This window comes from Protopterus annectens, chromosome 8.part0, assembly GCF_019279795.1.
Source record: "Protopterus annectens isolate FY-2018-M chromosome 8.part0, PAN1.0, whole genome shotgun sequence".
In the NCBI taxonomy this organism is placed as follows: domain Eukaryota; kingdom Metazoa; phylum Chordata; order Ceratodontiformes; family Protopteridae; genus Protopterus; species Protopterus annectens.
Genome location: NC_056741.1, coordinates 1,931,168,477 through 1,931,185,427, shown reverse-complemented (window position 1 = coordinate 1,931,185,427; position 16,951 = coordinate 1,931,168,477). Strand labels below are relative to the sequence as shown.

Below are 16,951 nucleotides of genomic sequence, written 5' to 3'. Positions count from 1 at the left end.
TCTGTGTTGTTGTTATCCTGGAGATTGTTACTATCTAGGAAAGCAATTGATTGTTCCATCATGGCTTCCTCAATTACTTTACTTGACTCTGCTTTTTAGTTATCAAACCTGTAGTTGCCTTGATTTTTCCTGCTCCATTTGCACACAAATGTCACACTTGCTGTCCTCTAGTTCTCCAGTACATCAGCACTGATCAGTGAGCTGTTGTTGAGTTTTATAATGGAATCTACTAGAACACTGTCCGATTCCTGAGGACTTTGGAGTAGCGCATCTAGTCCTTGTGTGCTATTGTTCCTAAGGGCATTAATTTCCCATCTGATCCTACTCCCTCTCTGTTTTTGAATCTGCCATTTCTTCTTCTACTCTGCTCTGATTCCCTTCTATAGTATCACACTTCATATTTAATCCTTTTCATACCTTTGCCAGCTGGCCTGTTCACATTTGTTATTTCCTCACTCTGTTACGTATGTGAAAAGGTCATTTTATCCCTTCTGACCTCTTATGTCAAATCCTTTCTAACTTTCACTTTTTCTACCATTTCTATCTTTCATGCCTTTTGCTAGTCTCCTTGAAGAAGTTGTCTTCCACATTGTCATTCCTCCATTCTACCACGTGCATGCCCTGCCCTTTGCTGCAGTTATTACCCTGACATTACTTTGTAGGCTTCTTCTGTTTTCTGTCACTTTCTCAAATCCTCATCTGTAGCTCTGAGTACTACGGCCCTAACCTACTCCCATAGCTTGTTTACTGACTCTGTTTAACATCATCACCAAACTATCCATGTACATGAATATGTATTGCTGTTACCTTATGGATGTTACTGATTTCAGCATCCTTGTGTGTATTTCAGTTTACACTATAATTCATCAGTTCTTCAACACAATCTCTGCTGAGGACGACAATGGCTGGTGTACCTCTCTAAAAATCGTACTGTTATGTCTACTCCATTCCATCACATTTGTTGTTGCCTCGAAGTTGTTTGTTTTTTTGTAGGCGTTCTTTCACCAGATAATTTATCAGTCTTACCAACTGATTTTATGTTTGTTGTTTTTCTACAAATTAATTATTTTAGTCAGTAACAGCGTGAAGGAATTACATAAATAAAATACAAAATGGGACCAATGTAAAATTAGGAAATATTTGCACTTATATAGTTTGATCATTAGCCCAGAAACACTGCATGAATTTATATCACATATTTTGAACATTGTATGATATAACATGTGCTTCATAGCATCTTGCGGGTGTATGCCTCCCTTCTCATCCTAACTCAATACATCACTGAGGTTGCTGTATCGTATTTTCAGGAAAATGCTATATTTATTTGGAGGAGTTTGGTAGGGGAACTATTCCACTGAGATCTTGCTTATTGTCAAATATGAAAACTGACTTCTTTTGACATACATCTCAGTGCTATTTAACACTTTTGTGCAGTGTATATTGATTTTCTTGAATTTATCACTGTTTTTCAGCCTGCACTAGTTAAAGAAACACCATCTGTTTTTACTGTACTGCTCTTAGGTCATTTTAACAGTATTCTTATATTTCCTAAGCTCCTCTGATACTGAAAAATCTGTTCTGGAGTTTGTCAGAGTACTCATGAGTTTGCCAAAATATTTCTGAGTTTTGCAAAGTTTTTCTATATTTGTAGAAATTGTCCTACATTTGTGCACATTTTTCTGTATTTGGGAACATTTCTCAGAGTTTGTGAACTTATTCCCAAGGATTCCTGATACTGCCGGAGTTCTGCCTTTGTTGTATAGCATTTGTTACTGCACTTGAGCTCAAAACTAGTTTATTTTACAATAAGATTATAGAAGGCAGTGTTTCTATCTATATTAGAGATAAATTCAACTCCCATCTAGTTAGACTGGACAACTCCATGGAGTTACTCCAAGTTCAGGTTACTGTGAGTAAGACCCCCATTTAGCTCCAGCCAGTTATAGATCCCCCTCCATGGGTCATAATGTTCATGAAGCCTTCTTGACCAAACTGGAGTCAATCCAAATATTCCAGAACACTCTGGTTATGGGGGATTTCAATTATCCCACCATCAGCTGGGAAACCTATGTTAGCTCTAACTCACTAGTGCAAAAGTTCCTTGATTTTGTTACCTCAAATGCCCTGGAACAAATTGTTCATACCTCAACAAGAGGAACAAACATACTACATCTGGTCCTCGCTAACATGTCAAACAGATGCACTGCCACAACACTCAGACCCTCATTAGTTAAATCTGCCCACAATTCATTTACCTTCAAACTGGCACTAACACCAGAACTCACAAATGTTGAAATCAGAGTAAACAAGCTGCCAGGGTGGTCATCCAACATCAACAATCTTAAACTCCCCCCCCCCCCCTCCATATCTGAAGGTCAAAAAAAGTCTTGTCCAAAAAAAAAAAAACAAATGGGACCCAGAGCGGGCATCCCAGGCTGTCTTCTAAACAGGTTAAAACATGAACTAGCATCACCATTAAGTATCCTTTTCAATCATAGCCTAACCACAAGCTTGGTTCCTGCAGAATGGAGAACAGCAACAGTTATTCCAGGCATTCTGCAACTGTGTATTATTGAATCCGAAAATATGTCAGTATACTCCAGAAGGATCTTATGCAAACCAACTCTTAGTCACTGTCTCAAACTGAATGCAAAGAAATGCATCATCATTCTTGTGTTGGTGTGAGGTATTGCCAGCTATGCCAGGAGAAGTAGGGCAGTGCATGCGTAACACATACCAGCATAGCTAGCTGGAGTTTTGTAAAGAATTATATGTCCTTTGTATATCAAACTGATTTGTACAGGTGTTTGTGTTGAAAATGTATTTGTAAAGTTGCTTGTGTTAAAAATGTATGAAGAATGGGTCATCCTGAACAGAAAATAAACACACCTGTATGTCAGACTGTATTGTAACTTTTAAAATGAATATATTATAACAGATGATACTGGAAGAGAAGATGTTAATCATTAATCAGTCCAGCTAACTTTTAAACATTGTCTAAAATTAAATTACCTGGTTTAGGCCATAAAGATTGTATCTTGCAGTTCTGATTGCTGCCAGAGACAAAATGTCTATGAAAACCAGGACTAGGAATCCTACTGTATTGTCCTTGGGGGTGAACTAATTGTTAACCTGGAAGGGTGGAAGTTTTGAAATGTTTTTATCGCTCCCAGATGCTATAGTACATCTTAGCAAAGCTCTATGTGTGTGTGTATGGTAACACATATGTGCTAGATGCTGGTTCAGTTTCTTGTAAAAGGTGTAGTGTGGGAACCAGAGTGACATGAATAGATGTGTGTGATATAATTTTGTAATCCAGCGCTGAAATTATGCTTTAATACTAGATGAGACAGAAGTCTCAGGCAGTTTGTTTTTTGCAACCTGACAAAGGATCTCTCACCCACCTCATCTTGCCTTGCTTTAGTAAGTAACCATGGAATAGCAATTCTTTAGATCAGTCAGGAAAATATAGTGAGATTAGTTAAGTACTGTTCTCTGCACCTGTGCAAATTTATTTTATTTTTGTTTTACATTTGTTTACTGGGAAAGTCCAACTGGACACAGGTCCATTTTCAGCGGAGGCTCAGGGAGAAAAGCTCCACATTACAATATATTACATGAGAGTGAAAAGAAGAAGAACATATAAACATATGGTATATACACACATCAAGACAACATACTGGTGATTAACAAACATACATATAGCATATATATATATATATATATATATATATATATACACACACAACTGGACATCATGCTAGTGATTAACATTTCTTACAGTAGACAGAGGTACATTTTTTTTTCTTTTGCAGTTATAAGTTTTGTAAGGTAAATGTATACGGGGTTTGGAAGCTTTCAGGGGAGATACTGTTTATACATAGCTGTACCCTGACAAATTTCCTTGGTATGGATTAGCCTGGTGAGTGGCATGAGCATAGCCAGTTACTTAGATAGTGGGTTTTCAGGAGTTTTTTTAATTGACTAAAGGAGGTGGTAGAAGTTATTTGGCTTGATAGTGAATCTATCCATCTGTTCTATTTTTAATATTTCCTGTAGCTGAAACTTTGCTGTTTATTGTAAATAGATATTTAGTTTTCCTGTTCTTTTATTATTTATTTAATATATTTAAACTTTTCATTGTGACTGGTCATTTAGAGAATATTTTAACCTTTGAGAGTATTGTGTGTGCTCCTGAAAGCCTTGCTGCATTGGTCAAACACTGCCATTTACATTAGTATTAATTTTACTCAGTATAATTGGGTCCCTTTATAACAGCCTTAGATTAGATGGCTTTGGAGGGTTCTAGTTGCATACCTACCTTATAGACTGGGCAGAAGGAGGCATAGCTGGTAAATCTGTGCCAGCCTTTCTGAGGTGCTTGTGTGTGAAAATCAAATGTCAAAGAGTGTGTGTGTCAACCACTTGGTGCAGGGAAACAGAGGACTGGTTTCACAAAGAGGGTGTTGGAGGACTTGGTTTGGAAAACTTGGCTAAGGACTCAGATCTACAGCTGTGTCAGGTGGGGAGTCTTATTGGAGGCCTAGAGAGAGAGAGAGAGAGAGAGAGAGAGAGGGAAACACAGCCCCCTGGAATGAGTGTATTCCCTGTGTGCTCTTATGGTAAATTGTGCTTGATACTGAGAGCTGCATCTGGAAATACTGTGTGTATCTATTTTTTTTGCAAGTGAACGTCTCTCATCGGTGTCCATGGTGAGGATTTAGACTCCTTGATCACTGGCCCACAGCAGGGATGTCACAATTCCCTTCAGCAAAAACAATTTCCCTTCACACTATCAAATCAGTAACAATACTCTAAGAACCCACAAAGTGGTAAGGGATGTGGGATCACAAGTTGACTGTGACTTTACCTTTGACCACCATGTGTCTACTGTAGTAAGGAAGGCTTTCTACTTAGCACAGCTGATTAGTAAAGGCATTGCTTCGAGAGCAAAAGGAAGTTATGACCCCTCTATACTCGGCATTAATCCAGCCCATAATTGAGTATAACTCCCATTTTGCATGTACCATATAAAGCACCTGCAGCAATTAGAGAGACCTCAGAGGTTTCTAACAAAGAAGATCAAGGGACTCCAACAAGTACCTTACAGAGACTGACTAAAGTCCCAGTCAGTATACGCTGCATCTTATAGACTTCTTAGAGGAGACTTACGCCTGGCTAACAGAGCAATCTCTGACCCAAACTAATGAAGTTGCTGCATATCCACAAATCAAATGGGACTAGAGCTACTCATACCAGGGACCTAAATATGGCCTGCAACTTAAATAAGACATGCTAGAGAGACAGATTTGTCTCCTAGTGAGTGCTGCATCTTTGGAATAGGCTACCTATTCCTGTGAGACAGAACACCTCAATGACACTGTTCAAGAGGAGCCTGGACAAGTGGATGGACCACCATAAATTCTTACTTGGGTTAGTGCCCACAACCCTCCTGGACATGGGCAGTCATTACTAAATGAAATCCTGGGTATTGACTAGCATATCTATGGTATTACACCGGGATGAAATTGCTAGACTTAAAATGACCTCCAGGGCGATAGCCTAGTAAACTCCTATGACCTTATGATCCTATAATCCTGCTGGAATAAAAGTCTTACAGTTTTGTGAGACTGTATGCATCTGTTCAAAGCTTCCCTGTGTCTGTCAAATGACTACAAGACATTGGAGTGCATCTAAAAACATCTGTGGACCTACAAAGCTGATATAAGTATTTTTTGCACTGGCTATAACTATCTCAGTGCTATTTAACAGTTCTCTCAGCCTGCACTTGTTAAAGAAATGCCATCTGTTTGTTACTGTACTGCAAGTAGGTTGTTTTAATAGTAATCCAATATTTCCTTACCTCTTCTGATATTATAACAGCTGTTCTGAGTTTGCCAAAATATTTCTTCTAAGTTTTTCAAAGTTTTCTGTGTTTTTAGAAGTCTTCCTATCTTTGTGACATTTTTCTGTATTTGAGAACATTTCTCAGGGTTTGTGAACTCATTTCCATGGATTCCTGATACTGCAGGAGTTCTGCCTTTTGTTGTAAACCATGTGTTCCTGCACTTGAGCTCAAAACCAGTTCATTTTACATTAAGAGAGTTTTAAACTGCACTCTGGAGGGAGCAGAGGGCTGATTCAACCCATCTGAGTTGGGAACTGCTGGTGGAAGGCTTTTTGTGTGTTTATCTGATTGGCCTGAGGGCTTAATTGAGAAAGTCTTTCATCCTGTTGGTTACCCATGCCTTGTACATAAGCAGACCTCTTCAGTTTAAAATCCTCTATATGAAATGCTGTCCGTAGTTTCCCACTGTTCATAGGTGCTGAAAGAGCTATCAGTTTGGGCAGAGGGCAGCACCACTGCAGGTCATCTTACAGTATACTACTAAAGACTCTCACTTAGGTCTTTAAGTGACTCTCTCTTACTCCTTCCCATCTACTAAGGATCTGGTATAATGGATAGACACTTCCCTGTAATCTCTGATTCTAGACTGGTGAATATGGGCATCCTGAGGCAGTGTAGTAACTGCCTCATATTTACTGACAACCATTTAATTTAGAACAGACAAACACAGTGTGTGAGAGACATAGATGCACAATGTCATTGGAAACAAAGCTTTCACAAACACACACAAAAAATATATACCTGGTTGTCAGCATTACACACAAAACACTCACTATCAACACTAATGAACAAACACATAGACCCACATATGTGGAGGTACTCACTTGTAATCTACCCAGACCTCCAAGACCTCCTAAAAGCATCTCTCAGTGGCCCAGCACACACTGAAAAAAAGACAGCACCTCACACAACACATAACTCTGAAAATCATAGTAGCCCCACTTCCAAGCCCAAAAGGCAACACACCACACAGCCAAACATTCTAGTTATTGAGGATTCCATTGTAAGATGTACTGATGCCCCCCTTATCAGGCTAAACAAAGAGAAGATCACAGTGAGCTGTCTATCTGGAGCCAGGATTCACCAGATCATCCATGCACTTAGGTCTTTAAACCATGAATACATGTCTGACATGGTCATAGTCCATGTAGGCAAAAGTGACCTAAGATGTACTTCACTGGATTATATGAAGAGAGACATGATGGAGCTCTCTGAATATGTGTCCCAGGCAGGTATGAATCTAGCCTTGAGTAGCAACTTACCTTCAACAATGATGATGCCACAATACCAGCAAAGAGTGATTGACTTCAACAATTGGCTTAGTTTCTGGTGTCACAGCAAGGGGATCCAATATTTGCCAGCATGGGAAGACAAGATTGACAAACCATGATACTTTGCCAGAGATGGTTTGCATTTGGCTTCCAGATACTGTCAAAAACTTTATCTAGCCCCACAGTGCCTTTTTTAAGCTGTGCCAAGTTGTTAGACCCTCCACATAAGAAAAAAAATACTCATGATTACCTAAAGGTACTGCTGCTGAATGCTAGAAGTTTAAATAAAAAACTGCACTCCCTGGAAGCACTCCAAACAACGGATAAAGCAGACATATGTGCAGTCACAGAAACATGGTTCAGACCCATGATAAGCACCCTTGCCATCAAAGGCTACAATGCCTTTCATACATTTTGATTTGCCTCAGCTCAGGATAAAACAAAGGGAGGAGGTATCTCAGTGTTCATAAAGGACACATAAACTGCTAACTGGTCCAACATCATGACTTGCTTGAGCTGCTCCAAGCCCAACTAACCATAGGTGCGACCACCTTATCACATCCTTGCTAGCTACAGATCCCCTAACATCAGTCTGAAAAACCATACTTCCTACCTAAACCTACTCAATTCTCTTAACATTCAGCTTAACACCATAATTACGGGTGACTTCAACTACACATCCATAAACTGGGAGACTTATATGACCCATAAATCACTTGTTCAGAGGTTTTTTGACTTCATGAATGCAAACACCCTGGAGCAACTAGCTAGCTTCCCAACCAGAAGAACAAATAGCCTTGACTTGGTACTCACAAACATGGAGGGATGCTGCTCTCTCCCATGAATTAACTCCTCCCTGGTAAGATCTGACCACAAAATGATCTCATTTATAATTAAAACTAACCTAGAACCCCCATAAAACCCCAAACTTGTTAAAAACTTTGGTAAAGCCAATTACCTCAAACTATGAGACAGCTTATTAGACTTCCAAGCCCCTCCAAACCAGCATGTCACTGAGGCCTACTCTGAGCTACACACAAAAGCACTGTACAACCCCATTCATAGATGCATAGAGGAGGCAGTACCTGTCTGAGTCAAACCTATGATTACTGGCAAAAATAAACCTCCCTGTGGATCCCGAGCTAAAATAGATTACTCAACAGAGGGAAACATTTCTCTCCAAAGCCAAGAAAGAACATACAAAAGAGTGCAAAAAGACATGCAACAATCTAAAACAAATTAGAGAGCTGATCAAATCTTCCAGAGAAAGCTATGAGGAAAATATAGCCTCCCAAGTGAGAGATAACCATAAGGCTTTTTTAATTGTATTCGTAACCTCAGGGGACATGCTCAGCAATGTGCCGAGTTAATCATGAATGGCAACATTTACACCCAGCCTGAAACTATAGCAAACCAGCTGGCCAACAAGGTATATCCACAACCATCCCCTACCGGTCATTACAAGAAAATAGGTCCTTACTGGGCTCACTATAGCCAAAAACACAGGCTCCATCGATCCTGACAATGTTCCAGGATGCTTCTTAAATAGCTTGAAACAGAATCTGTCAGGGACACTAGAAACCTTCTTTAAGCCTCTAAACAGGCTTTGTCCCAGAGGAATGGAGGACTGCAACAGTTAGACCTCTGCACAAAGGGGCTCCATCAACTGACCTAGGGAACTACAGACCCATAAGCTTGACTAATACTATCTGCAAGGCCATGGAGAGAATTATCATGCTCCTGATCAGTAATGACACAGGAAATCTCCAAACACTGGACCAGATCGAATTTGGCTTTGGCAAAGAAGGACTTACCTGTTCAGTCTGGTGGACTTCTTTGAGAAAGTCACTAGGGCCATGGATGAGGGTTAAACAGTGCACACTGCTTATCTATACCTGTCCAAAGTTTTCAATACAATCCCCAACTCAGGGATCACAGATGAACTTACTGAGTCAAACATAAGCCCCTACTTTGTTAGATGGATAGCAAACTGTCTCACTGACAGAACACATGTTGTCCAGATAGGTAACCCCACCTATTACTAGTGGTGTCTCACACAGCTCAGTGTTAGGCCCCCTCCTTTTTGGTATAAACTTCTCTGAAGTGTAGGCCAATGGTGGAGACCTCTGGCTCACCCAATTTGCTGATGACTGTAAGCTGGGAGCAATCACTAAATCTTCAAACAATGTTGACATCCTACAAACAGGCCTTAAAATGACAAATGACTGTTGCCAAAACAGTAGTCTGAAAGTAAATGCTAAAAAAATGTGTAATCATACCCTTCAAAATCTGATATCCCTGCAAATTATAATATCAATCCCTAAAAGTAGACCCAGTGGTGGGGGACCTAGGAACACAGATAGATAGTAACCTAAACTTTAACCAACAGGTAGCTACGGTAGTGAGGAAATCCTTCTGTATGGCTGTACTTAGAAATAAAGACAAGGCATCAAGATAAAAAGAAGTCATAGTGCCATTGTACTCTGCCCTTATCAGGACCATAAATGAGTACAGTGCTTTCTTCTGCATGTACCTAACCAGGGTCTTACACTAATTGGAGCAGCCCTAAAGGTTTCTCACTAAAAAATGCAAAGCGTAAGACACAAGTGTTATGCAGACTGACTAAAGGCCCTGTTCCTTTACTCCATCTCATATAATTTATTGAGGTGACTTATACCTGACCTACAAGGCATTCTCTGATCTAGCCCTGATGAAAATGTTGTATATTCTCAAGAAAAATTATACAAGGGTTACGTGTTCCATGGACCTGATCCTTATTTGTAACTCTTAACAGAATTTGCTGGAGAGGCAGATTCATATCCCAAAGGCTACCTCTTCTATGGAATAAATTTCCCATCTTTGTAAAACAAAGACTGTCCCTCATTCTTTTCAAAAGCTGACAAAGTTCGCAGACAATTGCAAGTTGGGAGCTATTATTAACTCCCCAAGTGATGTTGACAGCCTACAGAAAGGCTTCACTGAGACCAATGACTGGTGTCAGAACCATGGCCTTAAGCTCAGTGCCAAAAAATGTGTCATCATCCCCTTTGGAAAAAACCCGGTTCCCATGAATTACCACATCGATGGTAGTCCACTGAACACAGAAGGCATTATAAGAGATCTGGGAACACAGGTAGACAGCAACCTCTCTTTTGACCACCACATTGCCACTGTGGTCAGAAAGTCCTTCTTTGTGGCACATCTCACTACTAAGGGTTTTGCATCCAGGAAGAAAGAGGTTATTGTCTCCCTCTACTCTTCTTCCATTAGGCCAGGCATTGAGTACAATACCCCATTTGGTATATACCTCACTAAACACCTGCAACAACTGGAGAGGCCACAAAAGTACCTCACAAAGAGGATCCTAGGCCTTAAACATTTGTTCTATATGGACATACTTAAAAAACACCAACTATTCTCTGTCTCATATCGTCTACTTAGAGGCGATCTCTGCTTGACTTATAAAGCCATATCTGACCCAGCTCTGTTAGAAATGCTACATCTAAAGAAATCCCAATCCTTCCACACCACATGCTCCAGAGACTTCAACCTCATTACCACAATCAACAGAACATGCTGGAGGGACAGGTTCATAACCCAGAGACTGCCCATGCTATGGAACAGACTTCCCATACATGTCAAGCAGAACACCTCACTGGCCCTCTTCAAGAGAAATCTTGATGAGTGGATGGGGAATAGAAGATTCACCCCAGGGATCACTCCAGTGGCATTACTTGACAGACACACTGGGAACTAAGGTCGGATGGCACGATGCCAGGGTAATCCTATGGGCTAGGCTTGTAAAGGCTCCAGGGCCATTAGCTTAGTCTACGAACCTATGAAGAATTTGGATAAATGGATGGGGAACCATAAATTTATTCCCAGGGTACTGCTAATGTACTTTATGGACAGATAAAGTCTGTAAAATGGCTCAGGGCTCCAACACCTAGAGACCCTCTACCACGACACTATCCCATTCCATATGTGGGGAATTAAGATATGATATTGTCATATCATGTGTATTACTGCCTAGGCTTGTTAAGGCTCTTGTGTCATTAGCTAGTACTCACCTATGAACCTATGAAAAAAATGCGGGTCTATATTGGATGCTTGAACTTTCAAAAGTTCGAGTGTCATATGGTCAACACCATATGATCGAACTTTTGAAAGTTCTAATGTTTTAACAGAGATCTCCGTACAGTGTGGAATGGGAAGATTTACCTTTTCTGCACTGTAGTGCGATCTCTGAGTTGGTATATTTAAAGAGCTGGGATTGTGTGGGGCGCAGCCCCCCAAAACATTCAGGTAGGTTATTTGTGTTGATTATTTTTTTTTTCTGGATGTTCGAACTTTTAAAAGTTCAATCATATGGTATCAACTATATGACACTCGAACTTTTAAACGGTCGAGCATCCAATATAGACCCAAAAAATGAAATAAGGAAAGTTATGCCTCAGTGAAATGTAACCAAACAAACTTTTCTTTCAGACCATAAAACTCCCAAAACTCTCTTTGACACATAATGCTACAATTATGGAGGGTGAATTATAACAGATATTAAAAACTAGCCAACAGCTCTCATGCTTTATGAAGAACTTAATCATTTAATTTGCATGTTTCATTTATTTCTAATGATTTCTTTACTTGCCTGTCCATTCTGAATACTCATAAAAGTAACGTACAATCAAATGTCCTGGAGAACAACCTGGCTTGATTGATCATTTGCAAAGGACATAGTATTTGTAAAATAAGTAAGCTCTGCACGTGCAAGAAACATCTTGTCAATGTTTATATTTTGTACCAGCGTTATACATGCCGTAATAGTGCAGGAGTTGAAATTGTTTCATTTTAATTGATGTGACATTATCTCACAGCTTGTGTGAATAATAAATATGAGTAAGTGTGATGTATGAATAAATTGGGAATTGTCTGGCTGGAGCTAGATGGACCATGCAGTGGTAGTTACATTTAAAAGACTAAGTACTGGGTTGTTTCATTTGTCCAGGTATATGGAGTTGAGTAGGTGCTGTATCTTCATGTGTAGCTGATGAAACACAGAAAGTCAGTATGTAAGGTCAGAATGTCCATCCAAAAAGTGAGGTAGCACCTTGCACTCTCCTTCTGTCACTGCTGTGGTCAGCAGTAATCTGAAACATTATGAGTGAATGGCAGTCCACTGTCAGAAAATGATGTATATTACATGATTATTATACAGTGGTCAGTATTTCAAAATATGCTACCAGTCTGGTACTACTCAAGACATCCAGCCTTTTTACTTCATTGGATTTGTAACCAGTCACTAAACTATACCTCCCTGACAAAAATCCTTTGAAACTTGTTTTTCAGTAAGTAAAGCTACCAAATACATAAACTTTGAAACAGCTTATAAGCTCTTGTAACAAAGACAGGATGTTTTATAATCACACCTTCAGTACTGTCCCTGCCTTCTACATAGGAATCTTGGTGTTAATATGAATAAGTAAAGGAGTATGAGGTACCATGGGGCAGTTTTTTTCAAACTAATACTGCAGTAACTTTTATACATAAGCAGTTTGGTCTCAAGTAAGCACAGGGAAGTTGTCACACACACATATGCACACACATGCACCCACACGCACACACACACACACACACACACACACACACACACACACACACACACACACACACACACAACACACTCACAGACACCCCTTAGGTAAAGTGACTCACTATGTATTCTCTTCATGTTGTCAGTCTCCTTCATCGTATGAGATATCGAAACATGTCTACCTTTCTCTTCCTTTCCTTCCCTCTGTAGATGGGCATGCAGGGCCCAAGTACTACTAACATTAAACAAAATCAATGCATTTTTTGGGAATATCTCTGATGCTCCTATTCCTACAGTGCAAATAGTGCTTACAGCAGATCTTATACTTTTATCCTGCTCAAATAGTAAAAAGTCAAGTTAGTGTTATCCTTTGCTAACATTCGTCTATCTCACCCTTGTTCATAAATTCATTTTTTGCTAACCAGAAAACTGCTATCACAAGTCACCTCACATGACCTAGTCTATTTATTGGCAGCATAACAGAGATTCAGATTGCAATGCTACAGAGCTAGTAACTAAAAAACAAGTGCAAAGGTCATACATTTTGAAGTTGGTCATACATGCATTAGCAGCATTGAAAGATTCAAATTATTTATATTACAAAGGAGAACACTCAGTACGTAATATATCATGTCCACCATGTGAGGGTAGGGAAATTGCGTGCAGAAGTGTGCTGCTGGAGACAATGCGGCCAAAATCCATTTTATGTAACAGTGACATGCAATGATTAAGCTGCATTTTCTATCTTCAGTAACGAAGGAAAAAGGAGATGTGTTAATGCACATCATTTAATTCCTAGGTAATATTAGTACAATTAATCACTTCACAGTGTTTTTTTTTTGTTGTACTATGTAAATAATTAGACTCATGCACTTAATATACCTTCCACTTTTCAATTTAAGCTTTAAACCCTGCATGCTACTTTTTCAATAATAGCACTTTTGATAATTGTCAGTTTATGAGCTATACATGACATCCCAAACCATGAATAGCATTTCATTTTTTTTAATTGTTTACGTGTTCTCAGATCCACTTTTATAACATTTTAGAGGTTTGCACATACATAAACACCACACAGATAATACCACCCCAACAATGAGAATAGAAAATGAAAACGTCTTTAATCCTGTATGAATCAGGAAAGTAAAGTAAGCAGAGTATTGGTTTTAAAGGTTACATTTCAAAAAAAAAAGAAAGAAAGAAGGAAAGAAAACGTTTGTCATTTCCAGATGAACGTCAGTATTCCCAAACTTCAGTTTTCAAGATTGTAACTTTTTGGATGGTTCACTAAATGTTTTACACTTTGTTTCAACCGAATGCAGTAGGATCAGCATAACGTTTGATTTTTTTCTCTGATATTAATGCCAGTCATACTTTTGTTGTACATCATTTTTTGAATCGTTTATTAATAGGACCCTACTTTGCTTACAACCTTTTTACCTAATAATAAATGAAACATTAAACAAAAATATTAACGCTCTATTAGGCATGTAATATGGCACATTATGATGCCGTAGGTGCAAAAATAAGTACCTCATAGATAAAGTAATATTCTCCTTCCATCTTTAAAACTGGCGTTGAGCAAGCAAAATATTACCTAAGATGTTTTCATTATGCACAATGAAAACACAGGGATATAGTTTTCTCATAGCACACAGATCCACAAGATGGGGCTAGTTAGAATTATTATAACATGGTATAACAAGTGCTGAAAACTTAAATGGGTTTTACCCATAAAGCATTTACAGGGCAATAGCAGAAGCACTTGCTCATTTTACTGAGAAAGTGGAAAATGGGTACTAGAAACCTGCTTAGAGGACAATGCTGCTATCTACTCTTTTTTAATCAACTTCTGTTTGCGTTGTACTTTCCCAAAGGTATTTTAAATTTTGGATTCAGCTATTATTTGGCTGTGAGCACATTTTGTTGCTAAAAAGGAATGCATGTATGCTTACAATACTGTTTGTTTGGAGCATATTTCAAAATTATTCAGACTGCAAGTAGAAATCCTGCTTGGAGGGAGGCAGATTTTAAGTATTCTGACTGTCTTGACTGTTTTATGAAGGTGTACCACACATACAGTTATCTGGTTTGATAGTTTTCAAAATGTTATCTCCAATGCTGCAACTCAGTTTTCAGGGATTGTAACAGAAGCACATGCACATGGTGCATGCAAACAGACACACACACACACACACACACACACACACACACACACACACACACACACACACACACACACACACGCACACACACACGCACAATAACCAGCAAAGCTATTTTACTTATCTCAGGTATGCTTAATAACTTGGAGTATACAAACTACCAGAATGAATTTGTTTACCAGACTCAAGTAGTCCCCTTTTTATTCAAGTTATCAGTTATTAAGGTTTTCATTTAGAATCTAAGGTAGTGGACTCAATAAATTCTCTGTAAAACTGTTACATAACTGAGTAAATTAAACAGTTGACTTAAAAATATTCTAAAATGCTTTAGGTTGTAATTTGTATGCAAAGTATAGTAAGGTATAAACTCTGGTTCTGCTTCAGCTCTGCTGTGCTTGTGGCAAGGTGTTGCAATGGTCTCTTACCTTTCCTCATGTGATATGCTCAGGGAGTGTTTAGTAAGTGCATAATCAGAAACTTTTATAAAGGAGAGACAATATTCCTGCACACGATAGCTGTCTGACTGTGTTAGTACATATGTACTACAAAGTATGCAGAATGCATTTGAGCCTGTGAGATACTGTACTTTGTTATAGCTCTGGCAAAGGAAAGTTTCACATTAAATATGACTGCACAAAAGTGATAAATGTGAGGCAAACGACTTCTTACCTGTACAAGAAGATGTCGAAAGACACCTGAGCCTGTTTCTTGGCTAGTACCTCAACGAAGAGTAACAGTTGTCAGGTTAAGTAAAGAATATCCATTCAGCAGGGAGTCTGGGTGTGGGTCAATCACCTTGTTCCCGTGAAGCTCGCTGGACTGTCATGATCTAATAAATGTTGTGTTCTGTCTCTCCTGCTTGCTAATCCTTTTGGTCGAAATATTTGCTGTGTTGCTAAAGTAGGACTGCCTTCTTAACCCTTTATGATCTGCAGCATAACAACTGCCTTAAGGTATCATGTTTAAAGATATGACTCAGGTTTTTTTTTTTTTTACCGTGAATTAACTAAGGTAATGATGCCTGTGGCTTGTATCAGATGTTGGAAACAGAGGTATTTAATGCAGAAAATTGAAACTGTCAGGTCTGTAAGAAAATGCCAGTCTGCATTAAGGACAAAATAAAACATGTTGCTGAATCATTTCACTTTTTGGGAAGTTCCTGTTTATGCAAATCTTTAACAGCATGACAGTTAAAGAACAATTAACCTTTAGTGACTTGACAAGCAGTAACTTAGTTCAGTTCTCTCCCCTTCAACAGTTTTATCTCTGCTCTCTAGAAATCGGCACTTGCTGTCTGACTGTATTATTTGCTTCCATGGATACACATCAGTAATATTATATCCTGCTAAATGTTGTTTTGATTGTAGTTGTCAACCATAAAAATAACAGGCTAACTCAGAATAGTACTTCTGTACTGTGAATTTTTTTGTTTTTAAGCATGTGATAGTAATAGCAGCCAGGCTGTCATGACCTATTTGTTTCTGAAGTTGTAAAGGCACCCTAAGTATCATAATTACTGTGGCAAACAGTTGTTCCACTTCAATGATATCTGGTTAGAACATGCATTTATTTATTGCATTGTATCTTTAGGGTATTTAGAACTGGCAAGGAGAAAGCCAAGATAACAAACAGTTTGCATAAGACAAGTCATCTGACAGTTATATATGTGTGTAACTTTACCTGTCTGTATGCATGTGTGTGTGTGTGTGTGTGTACAGACACACACACACACACACACACACACACACACACACACACACACACACACACACACACACACTCACACACATACGCACAGAACAGCAACTGATTTGTAGCAATCATTTATCCAGAATATGCATTGCACTTGTATGTTCTGACAGCAAGGAGCAATCGCCTCACATTTTGTACATGAGTTGTACAACAATGGAACCAGTAAAATTACAGTGATTTCCAGGTAGAGTAGTAATTTTTTCTTCAGTATCAATGATCTTTTCATGTAACTGCCCTGTAGCCATACTCACATTTCTTTTCTTCT

The 16,951-nt window shown here is 38.9% G+C and overlaps 1 protein-coding gene across 1 annotated transcript in view; it reads right to left on the bottom strand.

The window, feature by feature from the left end:
- LOC122809733 (endonuclease/exonuclease/phosphatase family domain-containing protein 1-like) overlaps positions 1 to 15,674 on the bottom strand; it is a 318,686-nt gene extending 303,012 nt beyond the window's left edge. The window contains exon 1 of the mRNA XM_044081440.1: positions 15,604 to 15,674. The gene's annotated coding sequence lies outside the window, so the exon portion shown is untranslated. The remainder of the gene's footprint in view (positions 1 to 15,603) is intronic.
- Positions 15,675 to 16,951: the final 1,277 nt, after the last annotated feature.